The sequence below is a fragment of the Sceloporus undulatus genome, chromosome 3 (assembly GCF_019175285.1).
Source record: "Sceloporus undulatus isolate JIND9_A2432 ecotype Alabama chromosome 3, SceUnd_v1.1, whole genome shotgun sequence".
NCBI lineage: Eukaryota > Metazoa > Chordata > Lepidosauria > Squamata > Phrynosomatidae > Sceloporus > Sceloporus undulatus.
The window spans coordinates 264,428,981-264,448,152 of record NC_056524.1 but is presented as its reverse complement, the minus strand read 5'-3'; the positions used below and the strand labels follow the sequence as shown (position 1 = coordinate 264,448,152).

General features: G+C 41.6%; 1 protein-coding gene across 1 annotated transcript in view; it reads right to left on the bottom strand.

Moving 5' to 3' along the window:
- Positions 1 to 13,071, bottom strand: part of SENP5 (SUMO specific peptidase 5) — a 59,624-nt gene extending 46,553 nt beyond the window's left edge. Inside the window, 1 exon segment of the mRNA XM_042457899.1 lies at positions 12,815 to 13,071. The gene's annotated coding sequence lies outside the window, so the exon portion shown is untranslated.
- Positions 13,072 to 19,172: the final 6,101 nt, after the last annotated feature.

The following is a 19,172-nucleotide window of genomic DNA, read 5'->3' as shown; positions in this document are numbered from 1 at the left end:
TTCCAGACCTTTCACCATTCTGGTCACCCTTCTCTGGACATATTGTATATACTGATGCATAAGTATAGAAATGTTGTAAAAAAATACACCCCAAAAACCTGAGTTAACTTATCCACAGGTCAATGTAAGTGCTGTACTTCAACACTTATATAAAAAAAGAACCATACCCCAGTGAAAGACAAGAGCATAATCTGTCCTGGAAGCAATGACCCCACTCTACTCTTTAATCCATCTAGCCTTTAGTGTAAATGCAAACAGTTAGGCCTGCTGGCATTTTGTAAGTTCTTTGGCATTGTTTTCCTCTGCTTCATCCTTTGTCTCCTTTGTTACATGCCGGTAGGCCAGTGGTTTTCAACCTTCCTAATACTGCAACCCTTTAATCTAGTTCCTCATGTTGTGGTGATCCCCAGCCATAGAATTATTTTCATTGCTACATGTAAATATGTGTTTTCTGATGGTCTTAGGTGACCCCTGTGAAAGGGTCATTCGACCCCCAAAGGGGTCCCGACCCACAGGTTGGGAACCACTGCCGTAGGTTTTAACCTCGACTTATCCACAGATCATATCAAAATCCGTAATTCTGGCAACAAAGCCTGCCCTCAACATATACATAAGGTCGACTATTAGTTGAGTATATATGGTAAGTTTTCCTCACTTGTTTTCTGTTTTATAACATCAGTAATCTATCATGAAATTATAGCAGGAACATGCATTTAATGATACACTAAGTACTCCATATGTAATCAATAATGAAGCATCCGTACCATTTTCCTACTGTACTAAGGTACACTACAAAACCCCTCGAATTAATTTTTATTCATTTAATATGCCTCATTAGAAATAACACACTAGAGTCATAGAACAGCCCGTTTCACACTTATCCACCCCTTTAGCTAGTTTTTCCATTTTTCATTCCGGTGGGAACCAGAAAAATCTCACAAAAGCCTTGCTTTTGATTTCAGACTCTCAAGTCATGACTTCATAACATTGTCAACACCGTGGGGAGTGTGCACTCCAGGCTGCTTAGCTGGAACAAGACGCTTTAGCCAAATAAGCAGGTTTTGAACACACACAGCCTATTAACATTTCACCATTTTGGAATGTCCATGCCAATACCCAAGTGCGACATCAAAGACCTAACATGGTGGCACAAAGAGAACAGAAAGTTCAACTCATTAGCCTGTTTTCATTGCCCCAGAGAACAGAGAGCAGCAGAAATTCTCATGCCTAGAAATTTCTGCACATTCCACAGGCAGCCAAAGCCTTACTAGAGCTCTCTACCCACACTTCAAAGGCTTTCATGACAATAGATACAGCATATATTTCACATGGCACAAATCATCAGGAGACATTACCTGACAAAGCTGGGTGCAATCTCTTTACCTTACATATTTAAAATTTATCTACATCTTCAATTTGTTTCTGTAAGACTTCAGTCTGCTAGGCAGCACTTTTTCAAAAAAGCAAAAATGCAAATTAGATATTTCATTCAAAGACAAACATTTACTGACTGACCACAGCATTGGCAAGTAACAAAAGCTATGCAAGCAAACTCTAAAAGCAGAAGTGGGCAACTTAGTCAGTGCCAGGAGGCTCACTGGAAAAATGTGGCCAGAGGACTGTGGCTAATCTAAGCAACTTTTTTGTATGCGGAGCAGCGTAATTATCATGAAAATGAGAACAGCAAGCCTACTTACAGAAGAACTTAGTAAAGGGGCAAGACACCACCATAAAAAGCAGGCTAAATATTGGCTACACACAAGATGCCTCTAACCCAAGCCGAGATGATGCTTATTGTTAGCCTTTTTCAAAATAGTTCTACTGTAATTAAAAACATTTTTATAGAGTAGAGAAGTGGGTGTTGAAAAGATATAATTGTCCATTTACAGCAGCAGTGGACTACTTTTGTGGGTCACTTCAGCAGCCATACAGACTGACCAAAAAAAAGAGGAAGGGGCGAGAAGTCCACCTTTGGTTATAAAAAATGAAGCCTATGTTTAAAAATGCAGTATTGTGAAGTTAACTGCAACCTGTTCAAAAAGTAAATACCTGCTCCTGTCCATAAAAGAAGGTGTTTGGGGAGTCTGGAAGGCTCAAGAGCCAAAACATACCCTGGGAGGGCACATGCAGTCTTAGGCCAGCACTTTGCCCAGCTCTGATCTACAGGGAATTGGGCAAGAGAGACGGACAGATCATACACAATCATTTTTAAAAATGTACACACAACCATGAAGCCTACTTCTTAAGAAAGGAAGAAAGACATGCACTGGCACCACTGTAAAAAGCTGGGGGAGAATTGTATGTTAACTCTCTCCCCTAAAAAAATTAACAGTCTTTTGTTATTTTGTACATCAGTCTCAGTTCTGCAATTCAAGAAAATATTTGCACATCTTCATGGTTTAAAAGAAATCTTACTTTGCAAGAATAGCAAACGTGATTTTTTGTTGCACAAAACCTCGCTACTATGGAAGTATCCAAATTCTTTTGTTTCAACTGAACTCCTAACAACAAACATTGTTCCGTGTTTCAACTGGTAGTAGTGGACTTTCCTTCTTAGGAAGTCTTTAAACAAGTTAAATGGGCATTTTTCAGATGTGCTTTAGTAGTTGTTTTTTTCCTATCTGGCAGGAGCTGGAGTAGATGGGCCTTGTGGTCCTTCTCAATTCTACGATCATGTAATTTTGCCAGAAGCAGGAGTGTTTACCTAGATTTTCTACACTACTGGATGGCATTCAAGAACACCCTGCAGACTGGGGTATTCATATCTTGCACAGTTATTAATATAAAATATCAATGTGGCAGGGCATTACCTTGAAGAACATAGTTATAAACTACAAGATTTCCATGGAATTCTCCTAAATCTACCTTCTAAATCAACTACGCTATAACCAACAAAAGTACTTGTTGCTGTTATGTGCCTTGAAGTTGTTTCCAACTCAGGACGGCCCTAAGGTGAACCTATCATAGAGCATTCTTGGCAAGATTTGTTCACATGGGTTTTGCCATTGCCCTCCCCTGAAGTTGAGAGCATATGACTTGCCCAAGATCACCTTGTGGGTTTCATGGATGAGTCGAGAATCAAACCCTGGTCTTCAGAGTCACAGTCCAACACTCAAACTCCTACGTTGTGCTAGCTAACAACTTTTATTAGCCTGCCAAAAGGCTAGTGATATGTGTTACTATATTGGCTAGTAAAAAAAAATACAATTGCTTTTCACAAAGAAGAGTTGTAGAGCAGTAACAGAGCAACCCATCAACTGCTTCCAGGCTTGTTATACTGGAAAGCAATCTCTCCTTATTGTGCCAACCACCTCACTCAACTTGCCTGTGTTGAATTCCTGACTGCCTATGCCTACCAAATGAATTGTCAAATGCAAGACAGCTCTAAGTTGCTGAAATTCTTGTTGTCACACCTTTAATATGCTAAAACCTAGACTTTGTCCCAAAGTCATAAGATACTAACTTGTAGCTACACGTCAGGCCTCCAATTATGAAGTCGGGAAAAACGCCTTGCATCAGCTTTGTCCTTACCTTCTCACACAACTTTCACACAAACCACTATGTACATAAACATGGGGTATGCAGAAATGAAAAAGGCCCTAGATTTCCATACTAACACTGAGCAGCATCTGGCAAACAACTTTATAAGGCAGGAAAGAATGGAGAGGAGAAAAAGTAAATTTCTTTCTGAAAGCAAGATCTCAAGCAAGTCTAGTTCTTCCCTCCTCAAATTAGCTCTACACTTTAGCTAACTGGTTACTGTCTGCCTTCAAGTCATTTTTTACTTATGGCGACTCAAAGGCTCTAAGGTGACTCTAAGGCTAGCATGGTGTTTTCTTGGCAAGTTTCTTCCAAGAGGGTTTGCCATTGCCATTCTCCAAAGCTGATTGTATGTGACCTGACCAGTGGGTTTCATGGCCAAACTGGGAATTGAACCCTGGTCTCCAGAGTCGTAGTCCAACACTCAAATCACTATGCCATGCCAAAATCCCAAGGCTTTTTGCAATTTGTTATCTTACACTTCAAATCACTTAACAATCGTGTTTTTATCTTCTTAACTGTTCTACAGCCCAAACCTGAACATGTTAATTCAGAAGTCCCACTGTTTTCAATAAAAAATACTTTTAAGCATGCCCAGGACTGCAATCCAAATCACTTGAATAAGCCAGCCCTACAAAACTGTTAGCTGTTTCTGCATACTGTCTTTCAAAGATACTTGAAGAATCTTGAAATCTCATCAATTTCACAAGCATTACTTAAGATATACTGACTATCCACACATATGAATCATATAAATGACTCAAAACATGTCTGAACTACAGCACATTGCTCCACAAGTAAAGAACATCTATAAGCACAACCTGCAGAACGTACACCACAGGAAACTATTGATTATTAACATTACAAATAATTTATTTGAACATTCTTACATGGCATAGAGAAGTAGGGATTTATACTAGTGTCAAGAAGTATCTCTAGTTAAAGGTAATAGGAAAGACAGCTCTAAAAAGTCCCAGAGAACTGTTGTAAAATCAGACAGAAAACAGAATGGAGAAGCAGCCCAACCACAACAAAAAAAAGCATCCATGAATGGTTTTTTGTGGGTTTTTCAGGCTATGTGGCCATGTTCCAGAAAAGTTTCTTCCTGACATTTCGCCAGCATCTGTGGTTGGCATCTTCAGAGAATGCTTTGCCTGGGAAAAGTTGTGTGTGTACGCGCGCGCGCGCGCGCGCACACACACACACACACACACACACACTCTGTGTGAAACTGGGAATGCAGGAGTGATTTGCATGTGTAGTGTTTTATGCTGATGGCCGGCCTCAGGCTGAGAGGCTAATGCAAAAGAGGATTAATGTCTGCTAATTGGTGATCATTATCTGCTGGGAAAGCCCCTGACTCTAAATGGTTTCCCATTTGCATTTGCTGAGTCCTTATCTTGCTATTCCTCAGGACTGGTAGCCAAATTTTGTTCACTTTAAGGGTTTCTTCTTTCCGGTTGAAATTATCCAGATGTTTGTGGATCTCAATGGCTTCCCTGTGCATCCTGACATGGTAGTGGTTGGCATGGTCCAGAACCTCAGTGTTTTCAAACAGTATTTTATGCCCAGAATGGTTTGTGGCATGTTCTGCTACTGCTGATTTTTCTGGCTGGCCCAGTCTGCAGTGTCTCTCGTGTTCCTTGATTTTTGTTTGTACACTGCGTTTGGTGGTCCCTATGCAGACTTGTCCACAGCTGCATGGTATGCGGTAAACTCCTGCAGCTGTGAGAGGGTCTCTCTGGTCCTTGGCTGAGCAAAGCATTTGCTGGATTTTCTTCGTCGGTTTTAAACCATTTGAAGGTTATGCTTCCTTACCACTTTGCCTATTCTGTCTGTGACTCCTTTGATGTATGGTAAAAATACCTTCCCTTTGGGTGGCTGCTTGTCTTCTCTGGGTTTTCCTGTGCCTGGCAGCCCTTCTGATGTCTGAGCTGGAATAACCATTAGCCTGTAGAGCCCGGTCCAAGTGCTGCAATTCATCTTCCAAGAAGTGGGGGTTCACAGATGTGTTTTGCTCGGTCTACCAGTGTTTTGATTGTGCTTCTTTTTTGTCCTGGGTGATGGTTGGAGTTCTTGTGCAGGTATCGGTCTGTATGTGTGGATTTTCTGTATACTGTGTGACCCAAACGTTGTTGAGTCCTTGATGTAGTGGGGGTTCTGCCCTATATGAGTTTGTAACTGTGTGGCTAGAAACTTGGCCAAGTCATATGTGGGGGATCCAATAGCACTCACTATGGGTCAGAGTGGAATGGAATCCTTGTGGATCTTTGGAAGTCCATAGAGTAAAAAAACAATATTTGCTCTCAGCAAAGCAAACCTCAGGCAAACTTCTTCAGACATAAGAATAGCCCTGATAAATCAGCCCAAAAGTCAATATAGTTCAAAATCCTGTTTCCCACAATGGCCAACAAGATACATCTCATAAAGTCCACAAGCAGGATAGCGGTCTCCAATGCTCGCACCCCAGCAGGGCACATCCAGCAGCATAGTGCTTCTGAAAATCAAGATCACACAGAACTAACACCCTTCAATTCCATGAGTATGCCCAATTCCCTTTAAAGACAGCTAAGGTAGTAGCCATCACCACATCCCTGTGGCAGCAAGTTTCAGAAATTCAAATGTGCTGTATGAAACAAGTACTTCCTTTTTTCTGTCCTGAATCTCCTACCAGTCAGTTTCACTGGATGACCCTGGGTCCTAGTATGACAAAAGAATATGGCTGTGAGTTCTAACACTTCCTTGAATGCAAGTTGCACACAAAATCTTTGACTATTTCTTAAACAAAACACCGAGAGACTCCCTGCTCTCACATGCACTTCCATGAAAACGTAAAAGTCCCTGCCCTTGACAAAGACATGCAAAAAAGTCTTTCTGATTAAACTTCTTTCATGTGTCCTGAGAGAGTTCCTGAGCAGAAAAAGGAAACTGGAAAGGAATTCAGTCCTCCTATCTTCAGCCCTTCACCTGACAAAAGTACCATACGTAGCTTGTTGTACACTATATAAAACTTCAACTTTCTCTACCATGGTGCCCTTGAGATGTGTTGGGACTACAGCACACGCCAGCTGGGGGATTGTGGAAGATGCAGTCCAACACATCTCAAGGGCATCAAATGAGGAAAGGCTGCAATGCATTGCAGCTTAGCTCTTTCTTCCTGAACATCAATGCACCCCTTCTCCCCAGCACACCTGAAAGCTCACTTTTTCTCTTAAGAAAAAAAAAATGTAATCCTCAACTGCACCATGCTTAGACACCACGGCCCCTGAGAGAAATTTTGCAAGGGAAAACAAGACTGTTTTGGGGCCCAACGGGGTGGGGAGCCCCTCAAAACTGAGGATTTAATGGATCAAATGGACCTTACATTCCCAAATAAGTCTTCTGAATAAAGATAATGGGTATGACATGAAATTTTAAAGTTGTAGTTGCTCCTTCTTTATAGAAAATTATGCTTATGATAAAATATGAACAAAGTAGACAGCTTTTGGCGCATGATTGTGAAAGCATAATTGAACATGATGGTTAATCTTAAACCAACCTAGTTTAAATTAGCCAACCCTGGGCATTTTAAAAAGGGGGCGTCTCTTCTAGACGCCCCTGGCTCTAATACGGACTCTGTCCGTACAATATGGCGCCGGCCGTTCCACACGGCCGGCACCATCTTTACGTATCGGACGCTGTGCGTCCGAACGTGTTGCGGTGCTAATGACGTCACGAGTGTGCCAGCGGCGCCTCGCGACGTCATTAGGGCGCCGCAGAAAGAAGCTCCATTTTGGAGTTTCTTTTTTGCTCCGCAAGGGAGCCGCGCAGTGTGGCTGCGACGGCTCCCTTACGGAGCAAACGGCGGCAGCGGCAGACCGCCTCAAAGTGGCGGTCTATAACCCGCCCCGGCTAACCTTTAGTAATGCAATGGAACAGAGCTGTAAGGTTGGTTTGTTTTTGTAGGAGGGGCCATCAGAAATTCAGTCCCTTCCTGGACTTTTCAGACCTTGGACCAATGTATTGGCTGAATACCTCTCTTATGGGCCCTGCTGGGCACATTTAAAATTATTACTTCTTATCAATCCCTAATTCTTTATGTATCCTTTCCTGCTCATCAAAGCGTTCTTCAATATCAAATGCTAGGTTCTAAATTCTGTGGACACAAGGACCCAAATCCAATTCTTATACCAACTCAAATAGATGCATTTAATCAATGGGATTTTCAATCCGAGAATTTATTCAATATATTCACTCTTGCTGGTGAGCCCCCTCAAGTAATTTCCAATTTACGGCGACCCTATCATGGGGTTTTCTTGGCAAGATTTGCTCACAGTGGGTTGCCTTTGCCCTCCTCTGAGGCTCAGAGTAAGGTCATCCAGTGGATTTCCATGGACAAGCAGGGATTTGAACCCTGTTCTCCGCAGTCCTAGTCCAACAATCAAATCACTCCCTCTGAATGGGACTAAATAGACTTTGTCCAAGGAATTTTTACTGCCACTACCACTATCTTCATCATCATCATCTTGAGTATATTGCTTCTCCTGCTCCAAAATGCACTTTACACCAAAGAAATAACATATTGCTTTTCTCCAGACATCCCATTTTGAAGGAATTAATTGCTGCTTCCATTCCTCATCCTCAACACCAACTGCCCCATAATGATAAGGTTCTCCAAATCACAATCTGGCGAAGGCCCTTACATCCCCAAGAGAAAGTTCATCCCACTGTTTCCTGGAGAACTGAGTTTTACATATCTCAACATTAAACTCCTGAATTACTTTGCATGATTTACCATTTTTAAACAGCTGGAAAACTATTGCTCACTCTTACTTCACAGCAAAGATAAAAAAGCATAGTTTTCCATATGTGGTTGGACTACAACCTCTAGTATTCCCCACCATTGTCTATGTTGCCTTGGCCTGCCAGACTTGCAGTCCAACCACTTCTGGAGGGCCAAATAGTTCCCATCCCTGCTTTACTGAGCTTCCTTCAGAACAGGGTAAATCATGCAAGGAAACTGAGGGTTTCCCACAGGGCAAGCGGGTGTTGACACATGTCAAGGCAAAGTGCTCCACCAAACAGTGAATACTGGGAGCTGCACTCCAACCACATCAGAAGGACTGCACAATTCCCATCCTTGCATTAAGAAAGAGGTAGCAAAAGGTAGACTGTGATTTACTGACAGCTCTGGAGTCAGGTGGCAAAGATTTCCAAGCGTTTAACTACAATAGCACTTATAATGCAGATACAAAGAAAGGAAGGAGTGAGATGTGGAAGATTTTTCTGCAGAGGAGCACAGTTCAGTTCTGGTGCTTGAAATGGCCTCCTGAGTCCAGAATTTTTCTTTCATTTAAGTGTATGGGTTTTACACCTGAGTGGACCTCAGATTTCTAAAACAAGTTGGTTCTACCTTATCCAGAATTCCAAATTACTCCAAAAACTAAACATTTTTTCATGGATGGCTAAGACAGTAACACCTTTCACAGAATCATAGAATTGGAAGAAATGTGGTTCATCTGGGTCCTGGAGGCTTAAGTTCATTTAGAATAACCAGGTTTTCCTTTACTACCTTTGCTTTCTGCTGGTGTAAATAAACTTTACTTCATGCATAAAATTATTTTTAAAATCTTGTATTAAAATTACCTTCAGACTATGTATAAGGTGTATATGAAACATAAAAATGAATTTTGTGTTTAGATTTGGGTTCCACTTCCAAGAGTTTTCATTATGTATATACAAATATTCCAAAATCCAAAATTATCCATATCAATAGCTGAGGTAGTGACACCTTGGCTTTCTGATGGCTCAGTGAACACAGACTTCATAGTGACACCTTTGTTTTCTGGTGGTTCAATGCACACAAATTTTGCTCCATGCACAAAATTAGTTTTAAATATTGCATAAAATTACCTTCAGGCTATGTGTATAAGATGCACAGTGGGCCCTTGGCATCTGTTGTGGTTTGGCTCCAAGACTCCGAGGGGAATACCAAAATCAGTGGATACTCAAGTCCAATGGCATAGTAAAAATACAATGGCATAGTAAAATGGTACCCCTAATATAAAATGGCAAAATCAATGTTCGCTGTTTGGAATTTATACTTTTTTAATACAGTATTTTCAATCTGTGAATGCTTGAATCTACGGATAAACAATCTGTGAATACGGAGGACCAACTGTATATGAAATATAAAATGAATTTCATGTTTAAACTTGGGTCTCATCTCATTATGTAAATGTAAATATTCCAAAATCCAAAAAAGATCTGAAATTCAAAATACTTGCGATCCCAAGCATTTTGGATAAGGAATGCTCCAACCTGTACCCGACTTTAAACAAACAAACAAAAAACAGAATAAGACAAAAACCTCAGGTGTCTGCCCATACCTTCGGTACAGTACCAACTCACCCCCTCCAAACTGGTACTTGGTGTTGTTGTTTTGAGTGCCTTCAAATCGTTTCTGACTCATGGCAACCCTAAGGCAATTTCCCCCCCCAAAAAAAAATCCAAAAAAAGTATAAATCCCAAACAAAACAAAAATTTAAAAAATAAGCTGTGACTCAGAATTGCTAGGCCTTAGGAAGAAGAGCTCAAAACTAAAACCCACACCATTCATTTGTAGGGTGGATCATTCTCTTCTCCCCACTGATTTGCAGCAGTGTTTCACAGGCCTCTTCTGTCTTTTATCTCCAAAATCATTCCTTTCTCCCTTGCTTCCCATTTAATACAAGGGACATCATTTTGCTATGCGTTATCTGGGAGAGACCTCAAGGACCATCCAGTCCAACCCCCTGCCATATAGGAACTCTCAATCAAAGCATCCCCTTTAAACTTCCAGCCTCTGCTTAAAGACCTCCAAGGAAGGAGACTCCACTACACTCTAAGGAAGAGTGTTCCACTGTCAAACATCCCTTGTCCCATGTTCTAGTCTCTGGAGCAGCAGAAAACAAGCTTGCTCCCTCCTCAATATGACATCCCTTCAAATATTTAAACAGGTCTATCATATCACCTCTTAATCTTCTCTTTTCCAGGCTAAATATTCCCAGCTCCCTGAGTCGTTCCTCATAGGGCATGGTTTCCAGACCCTTCACCATTTTAGTCGCCCTCCGTTGGAAACACACTCCAGTTTCTCAACATCCTTTTTGAACCGTGATGCCCAGAACTGGATACATCATTCCAAGTGGGGCCTGAACTAAGTAGAATAGAGTGGCACTATTACTTCCCTTGATCTAGACATGATACTTCTATTGATGCAGCCTAAAATCGTATTTGCCTTTTTAGCTGCCACACTGCACTGTTGACTCATGTTCAACTTGTGGTCTACTTGGACTCCTAGATCCCTTTCACATGTGGTCTCCATAAGCAAACTTAGAGAAATATGGGGGGGAGGGGGGATCGATGGTCAGGAATACTAAAGGAGAAGGGAGCTCAGGATGGATGGGAGTTTCTCAAAAGGGAGATACTGAAGGCACAATTTAGGCATAGAGGTTAAATGCCTGTAGTGCAGCCACTCACTCTAAAACGGTTCCAGTGAGGAAGAAAAGTAGAAGGTGTCTCAAGAAACCAGGATGGATGACTAAGGAACTTCCAGCTGTGCATTTCATTTTTCAACGCTAAGTGCAGTACCTTACATTTCTCCCTGTTGAATTTCATTTTGTTATTTTGGCAAACAGCTTTCTAGTCTATTAAGGTCAGTTTGAATTTTGATCCTGGCATCTGGGGTATTAGCTACTCCTCCTAATTTGGTGTCATCTACAAATTGAATAAGTATTCCCCCAGATATGTCTCTAGATCTGGACACTAAGCATCCACAGACTGAAAATATTTTTTAAAATATATATATAAATTCCAAATAGCAACCCTTGACTTTGCCATTTTATATAAGGGAGACCATTTTGCTATGCCATTATATTTAAAGGGACTTGAGCATCCATGGATTCTGTTATCCATGGGGGGGGGATCCTGGGAGCCAAACCCCAAAGTCCCACTGTAACGCGTTATAGCTAATCCCCTCCCATTTTGTATCATGTACCACTCAGCCCACTTGATCCATTTATTATTAACAATTTATTTTAATTGACTTTTTTATTGTAATTAGTTACTTTTTTAGAGGAGGGGAAGACAGGGATATTATATGTACAACGTATTGTATACTGGACTGATTTTTAGACGTAAGCCACTTCAATTGTTTGCCATTTGAAATGCTGGGTATAAATAACGTTTTATTATATAAACACACACATATACATATATATATATATATATATGTATATGTATAAAATAAATATGTTACATTTATTTTCTATTATATATTTATACATAATATATGTAAATATATATTATATTTTACATATATATAATATATATCTATAAATATATTTTATATACATAAAATAAGTATACTGCATTATGTATTATATATGTATATATTAATATATGTTACATATTTGCAAATATTATATATTATAATATATATAATAAACATATTATATCTATTATTACATAGTATATATTTATATATAATATATGTAAATATATTATATTTTACATATATAATATATATTTACAATTATATATATATATACACATCAGTATATTACATTTATTATATTTAATATATTAATCTATGTTATAAATTTACAAATACTATATATATAATATATTTATTATAATTAATATAATATATATAATAAATATTTACAAATATTATACATATATAATAAATATATTACATTGGTTATATGTTATATAGTTATACATCATACATACATATATTTACACATATTCTGTAAAGACCCATATATTTATAGGTTTAAATAATATATGTTAATAATATATATCTTGATTATTATTATTATTATTATTATTATTAATGAGTCAAACAGTTGCTTTTTGCAGCAGTGATCTGGAACAGTGGTACTTTGGCTTGTTTCTACAGTTCCTGGCTATCATTCCCCACTTTCTATCATAAAGGGGCAAAGGGGTCGGGGGGGGGGGCAGTTATTGATTCCTAGGTTCATCATTTCTAGTGGTGCAGCTTAGAATCGCCTTGGCTGCATTGGCTGCAGCATGACAGAGGGTGCCTCACAGAGGGGTCTGGGGTCGTAAGCCCTCCCTCCTTCCCCAGGGACAGAGGCACACCCTGGTAAGAAGAAGGCCCACTCCCATGAGGCCATTGTGGGGGGGGGAGTGAAGAGCTAGGCCCCAAAGCCTTTAGCCCCTCCGCCCCAAGAGAGAAAGGAAGGCAAACAGAACAGGACCCCGCCCCCTTCCCTTCCCCTTCCGCCCCTACCTCTGGCGCTCGGCGCATCCCGGCCACAGAGAGGGGCCTTCCCCCCTTTCTCCTCCTCGGCCTCTCTTTCCCTCAGACGGCCCTCGAAGGCGGCGGCGGCGGCGGCGGCAGCAGCAGCAGCGTCGGTTCCGCCTCACGTGGGCCGCTCGCTCGGGCTCCTGCTGCTGCTTCAACCCACACGGCGGCAAAGACCGGCCCAAGGCCTCCTACGTCATCTCCCCGCGACCGGGCCTCCCGAGCGACGCTTCCTTCGTGGCGCCCTACTGCGCATGCTCCCTTTCCCTCCCTAGTCTGAAGGCAAGGAGGGACGGAGGCTACGTCACGTGACGGGACTCCAGGGGCAACAGTCACCAGAGCAATAAAAGGGCAGTCAGTGCTCTCCTCCTCATTATTCAAACCTATGAATGCCTGGGTCTTTCTTTGCAGAATACATGTAAATGTTTATTTATATATATATATATATATATATATATATATGTGTGTGTGTGTCTGTAAATATATATATATTTATATATAAATATATAATAAGTGTAATATATACATGTAAATGTATTATATATATTTATGTATATGATATATATATAATGTAATAGATTATATATATGTATTATATATTATATGTATGTAAATATATGATAATTACATATATATATATATATATATATAAAATCTATATAAATAATATATATTGTATATTTATACATTTCATATATACTGTATATATTTGAAAATGTATGTTATGTATATGTAATATATAAGAAGTGTAATATATTTGTTATATATATGTAAATATATATGTAAATATATGGGTCTTTACAGAATAAAACAGGAACTGTTTCTCCTGTTAACGATGAACCATCTCAGGGCCAAGATAGAATCATGGAGTAGGAAGAGACCGCAAGGGCCATCCAGTCCAGCCCCATTCTGCCATGCAGGAACTCTCAGTCAAAGCATCCCTGAGAGATGGCCATCAACCTCTGCTTAAAGACCTCCAAGGAAGGAGACTCCACTACTCTGAGGGAATCATAGAATCATAATTATAATTATATACTCAGAATTATAGAGTTGGAAGAGACTTCAAAGACCATCAAGCCCAACCCCATTCTGCCATGCAGGAACTCTGTCAAAGCATCCCTGAGAAATGGTCATGCCGCTTCTTTTTAAAGACCTCCGAAGAAGGAGACTCCACCACACTCCAAGGGAATCCTAGAATCATAGAATTGGAAGAGACCACAAGGGGAATCCAGTCCAGAAGGGGTTTGCCATTGCCTTCCCCTGAGGCTGAGAGCATGTGACTTATCCAAGGTCACGCAGTGGGTTTCATGACTGAGCGGGAATCAAACCCTGGTCTCCAGAGTCGTAGTCCAACATTCAAACCACTCTGGGCTTCAGCGCACAGGGGTTTTTGTAGTTCTGATCCGATCTGACTGCAGGTCCAACGATGTGAATTCACACGATATTGTGATCTATTATCACACGTTATTGCTTTCTATGGGGGGTTGTTCTGTGGCGCTTCCGCAGTGATTCCAAAGTGACTCCTCATTTTGGTGAATTCGGTAACAAGCGAATTCACAAAGTTGCTTCCAAGCTCACTGCGATTTCACTCCGAATTGGTCTGGTGTGGAATGCAACTCTGCCTCTGTCCTGGTCAGGGCCGGCTCTAGGTATTTTGCCACCCTTGGCGAGAAATATTTTGGTACCCCTGTTGCCCCTCATAATTATTTTCACTCCTTGATTTCCGCTGTTTCATTTGTTAAAGCTAAACATGACATAATACTTAGGCCAGGCCAAAATAAAGCTGCTTCAGGTCACTTTGGAGGTATGGTGTTTCAATGATGCATGCATCCTAAGAGTCTGGAAGCTGCACTCCGGTCCTTAGGACTGGAGCATGGCTTTGGTGTGGCTTCTGGACTCTTAGCACACAAATATCATTTAAATAGCATATTTGCAAAGTAACTCAAAGCAGCTTTATTTTGCCCTGTCTGTATCAGGCCTTAGATTCCAATCTTTCGTCAGTATTGAGAATTAGTCAAAAGGCCAATTAGATTTTTACAGGTTAAAGACTTACTCACGGCTGTGATATTTGGAATGGAGACAAATGTACACATTCCTTTTGCAAGATGGAAGCATTATTCATTCTAATGATGTGGAAAAATCTGGGTTCTATCCCCATTAATTTATGGGATAGTAGTGGTCCATCTATGACCCCTAAAAACTAAAAATCTTCACCCAAGGGGCAGAAAAGGGTGTAACAAGAAAGAGAAGAAAACCAGTAGGGTCACCAGGTGAGAGGACCAGGGTTGCTGCCACACTGTGGGATTAATGCAGTTTGACACCACTGTAGCTGCCTTTGGCTCCCATGGTGACCAGCTGTCCTAACTGCAACGGAGAAGGCACCGCAAAATGTAGAGCTTTCAAGTAAAATGGAGGACATGGCCAGGGAAAAGCTGAAACCCCTCATATAAATATAAATTAATGCTTCTTAGTGATGCTCAAAAGGGAGGACATTTTTGGAATTCCTCCTGGACAGAAGACTGAAATGTAAGATATACCCCAGAAAAAGAGGACATCTGGTCATCCTGCTGGTTTAGTGCTATGGAGCCCTGGGATTTGTAGTTTGTTGTGGCTCCACTGCTGTCTGACTGAGAAGGCGAATTCTCCTCCAAAAATGCAAATCCCAGGATTCCATAGCATGGCACCAGAGCAGTTAAAGTGGTGTCAAATTCCATTACTTCTGCAGTGTAGATGCAGCCTATGAAAAAAGGATGGGAATGGCTCCAGGGTGAGAAAGAAAAGACACATAGTAGGCACAACCACCAAGAGTGGCAAGCCACACACTCTCAGCTTCAGAGGAAGGCCATGGCAAACCCTCTCTGAACTCATATTGCCAAGAAAACCCCATTGGAGGGTTTGCCTCAGGGCAGGACAAACCTCCTCCTCTTCCAGGACTTGTCCTCCATTCCAACCTTCTGTCCAGGAGGTATTCTAAAACATCCTCCATTTTGAGCATGACTAAGAAACATGCATTTATATTTCTAGGAGTGTTTGGATCTTTGCTTGTGTCCTGCCCTCCATTTTTCTTGAATGTCTTCCATTTTGTGGTGCCTTCCTTTGCAATGAAGACATCTGGGAAGAAGACCAAGCTTTTAAAGTAGATTGTTGGAGCCAGTGTAGACTAGTTGTTTGAGGCTGGACTACGACTCTGGGTTCAAATCTCAGCTGGGCCATGGAAACCCACTGGGTGGGGGCATCACACTCTCTCAGCCTCAGAGGAAGGCCACGGCGAGCCTCCTCTGAACAAACCTTGCCAAGGAAACCCCATGAGAGGGTGGCCAGGAGGCAGAAAGGACTTCAGGACACACAACAGTAAACAACAACAACCAGGGGGTCAAGGAATCAGAAAAAGGGTGAGTGGGAAGGGAGGCAAAGGTGGGTGGATAGGGAAGAATAGGGCCAAAGTCTGGGAAGGAGGAAGGAGTTAGGGCGGAGGGAGGGAGGGAGAGAGAAATGGGGCCATGGAAACCCACTGGGTGACTTTGGGGGAATCACACTCTCTCAGCCTGAGGAAGGCCATGGCAAGCCTTCCCTGAACAAGCCTCTCTATTGGCAAGAAAGAGAGGGAGAAAGGAAGGAAGGAAGGAAGGAAGAGAAGAAGAGGGAGGGAAGGAAGGAAGGGGGGAAAGAAGGAAGGGAGAGGGAGGGAGAAATGGTGGCATGGAAACCCACTGGGTAACTTTGGGGGAGTCACATTCTCTCAGCCTCAGAGAAAGACCATGGCAAGCCTTCCTTGAACAAGTCTCTCTCTTGGCAAGAAAGAGAGGGAAACAGGAAGGAAGGAAGAGAAGGAGGAGGAGGGAGGGAGGGAAGGAAGGGGGAAGGGAGGGAGGAAAAGGAAAGAAGGGGGAAGGAAAGAAGATAGAGGGAAGGAAGGAAGGAGAAGGGAGGTGTTCTGTACTCCACAACAAACTCCAGCTCCCAGAATTCCATAGCCTTGAGCCAGAGAGAGTTAAAGCAGTGCCAAACTGGGTTAATTCTCCAGTGTGGATGCAGCCCAGGAGTTGCAGAGCACAGCAAACTTCTTCCCCCTTCCAGCCTCAGCAAGCAGCTCTCTCCCTGCTACTCAGAGGCTGGCAGTGCTGCTGGCTGCTCGGCTTGCCTGATTCTATGATCCTCTGGCTCCAGCCACTCACTCTCTCTCTCCCCCTCTCTGTCTGGCGCCCCCTAGAGGTTGGTACCCCTAGGCAGCTGCCTAGCTGGCCTATATGAATGAGCCGGCCCTGGTCCTGGTACACCCCCCAAACCTCCAAGATCCCACATTTCCATGATGCGGCGCTGCAATTTTGCCCTATTTGCTTCTGGTGCTCAAAAGGGTACATTTAGATGTAGATGACAGGGATGAAGGGAATGAAACAGGAGGCTGGAGGGAGAGATGGAAGCAAAGGAGGGGGCCACCAGAGGCTGGGGCGGAGGCTCCAACTCCCAGAATTCCATAGCCTCAAGCCAAGGACCCCACAACAAACTCCAACTCCCATAATAATAATAATTTTTAAAATAATAATAATAATTTATTATTTTAAAATAATAATAATGATAATAATTAATTTTTAAAATAATAATAATAAGTTTTTAGTTTGCTATGGCACCAGAGCTCTCTGGCAGAGAAGGCTCAATGTCTCACAACGCTACAGTTCCCAGAATTCCATAGCACTCAGCCAGGACAGTTAAAGTGGAGTTAAACCGGATTATCTCCCCAGTGCGGATGCAACCTAAGAAAAGGAAATTGTTACAAAGGGAAGGAGAGTGGATTGGATTCAGGGAGGTGGTACTTTAGGGAGCATGAAGAATAAGGGAAACTGGATCATTTCTGCACTCCTCCAAAATGGGTCTCCTTCAGATCTAAAGGATTTACTTCCAAGTAAACCTGCAGCTTTTACACTGATTATTTTGCACTGCAAGAATTTTAATAATAATAATAATAATAATAATAATAATAATAATTCCTTAATAATAATAATAAATGGATGGGGGCTCTAAAATGGAGGATAGATGTAAATGTGGCTGAAATGGATGAGGTGAATGACAGGAGGATAGATGTAGATGTGGCTGAAATGGATGGGGGCTCTGATACGGAGGACCCCTTTGAATTTGGCTGCCAGGGATGGGAAGATAGAAGGGAGAAAGAAACGTGCAGCAGTCATTCACATGAGGCGTGAAAGTGGAATCGGGAAGTGGCTTCCTTCTTCACCCTGGAAGTGCAAAGGTTCATGATACATTCAGACCCCCAGTGAGCATGCACAAGAGTCCCAATTTGAATCGTTGAATCCACATGGTATGTACTAATGGGGTAAAACAATGTGCACTCACTCCACTTTGACTCAGGAATCACCACAATTTCATTCTTCATGTGTGATAATACATCACGTGAATTGCCTTGGATTCAAAGTGACTCTGCTTCCTCTTCAATTCAAATGGGCTCTGGATTTGAGTTCCAGTCTCACGTGGGATAAGGGCCTCTGCAACACTGGCTCTTTATCACATCTACTAGTTAGGGCAATGATGGCAGGTGATCACTGGATTTCTCTGTTGGAGGTCCTTCATTCCAAGAGTCCTCATAACTGAGAGCTGATTTGGAATGTTGATTTGAAAAAATGGAATGACCTGCCAGTGGAGATCCACCAAATTACATCTTTAGAGGCCTTTAAGAAGGCAATAAAAACGAATCTCTTCCAGCAGGCCTTCCCTAACTGACCTCCTCGCAATGTTTACTCTCCAGCTGCATAGCCGTTCCCACCAGACTGTGATCGTGATTGATTTTATTTGGAGCATTTTATTGGGAATTGTTGCTTTAACGTTATTTTAGGGTGGGAGGGAGTTTTAGGGTGTTTTTGCTATGTTTTTACTTGTGACTTGCTGTGTAGCATTTTTATTGTTCTTTTGTTTGTTGTTACCTGCCTTGATCCAATACAGGGAGAGGCATGATACTTATTATTATTATTATTATTATTATTATTATTATTATTATTATTATTTGAGGGCACATAATCACAGTATGGCCATCATATCATCCAAAGTTTGGAAAGGTATTTTTCAAAAATTATTTGTTATAAAACTTATTGCATAGCGCCCCCCCCCCCCATGAAAATCATTGCTACATCTGTTGCTCCTCAGATTAAGAAGTCCACTGGTGACTTCTTCAGGCAAAGGTGTTAAAAATCAAAGAAGAGAAAGAAAGAAAGAAAGAAAGAAGATAATGTTGGAATCATAGGCTTACTTTTTCTCGCAATGTTGTAGTTGTTCTCAGTTAAGATAGTATGGAGGGTATGCCCTAAGAAGACAGTATTCCTGAATGAGATGACAC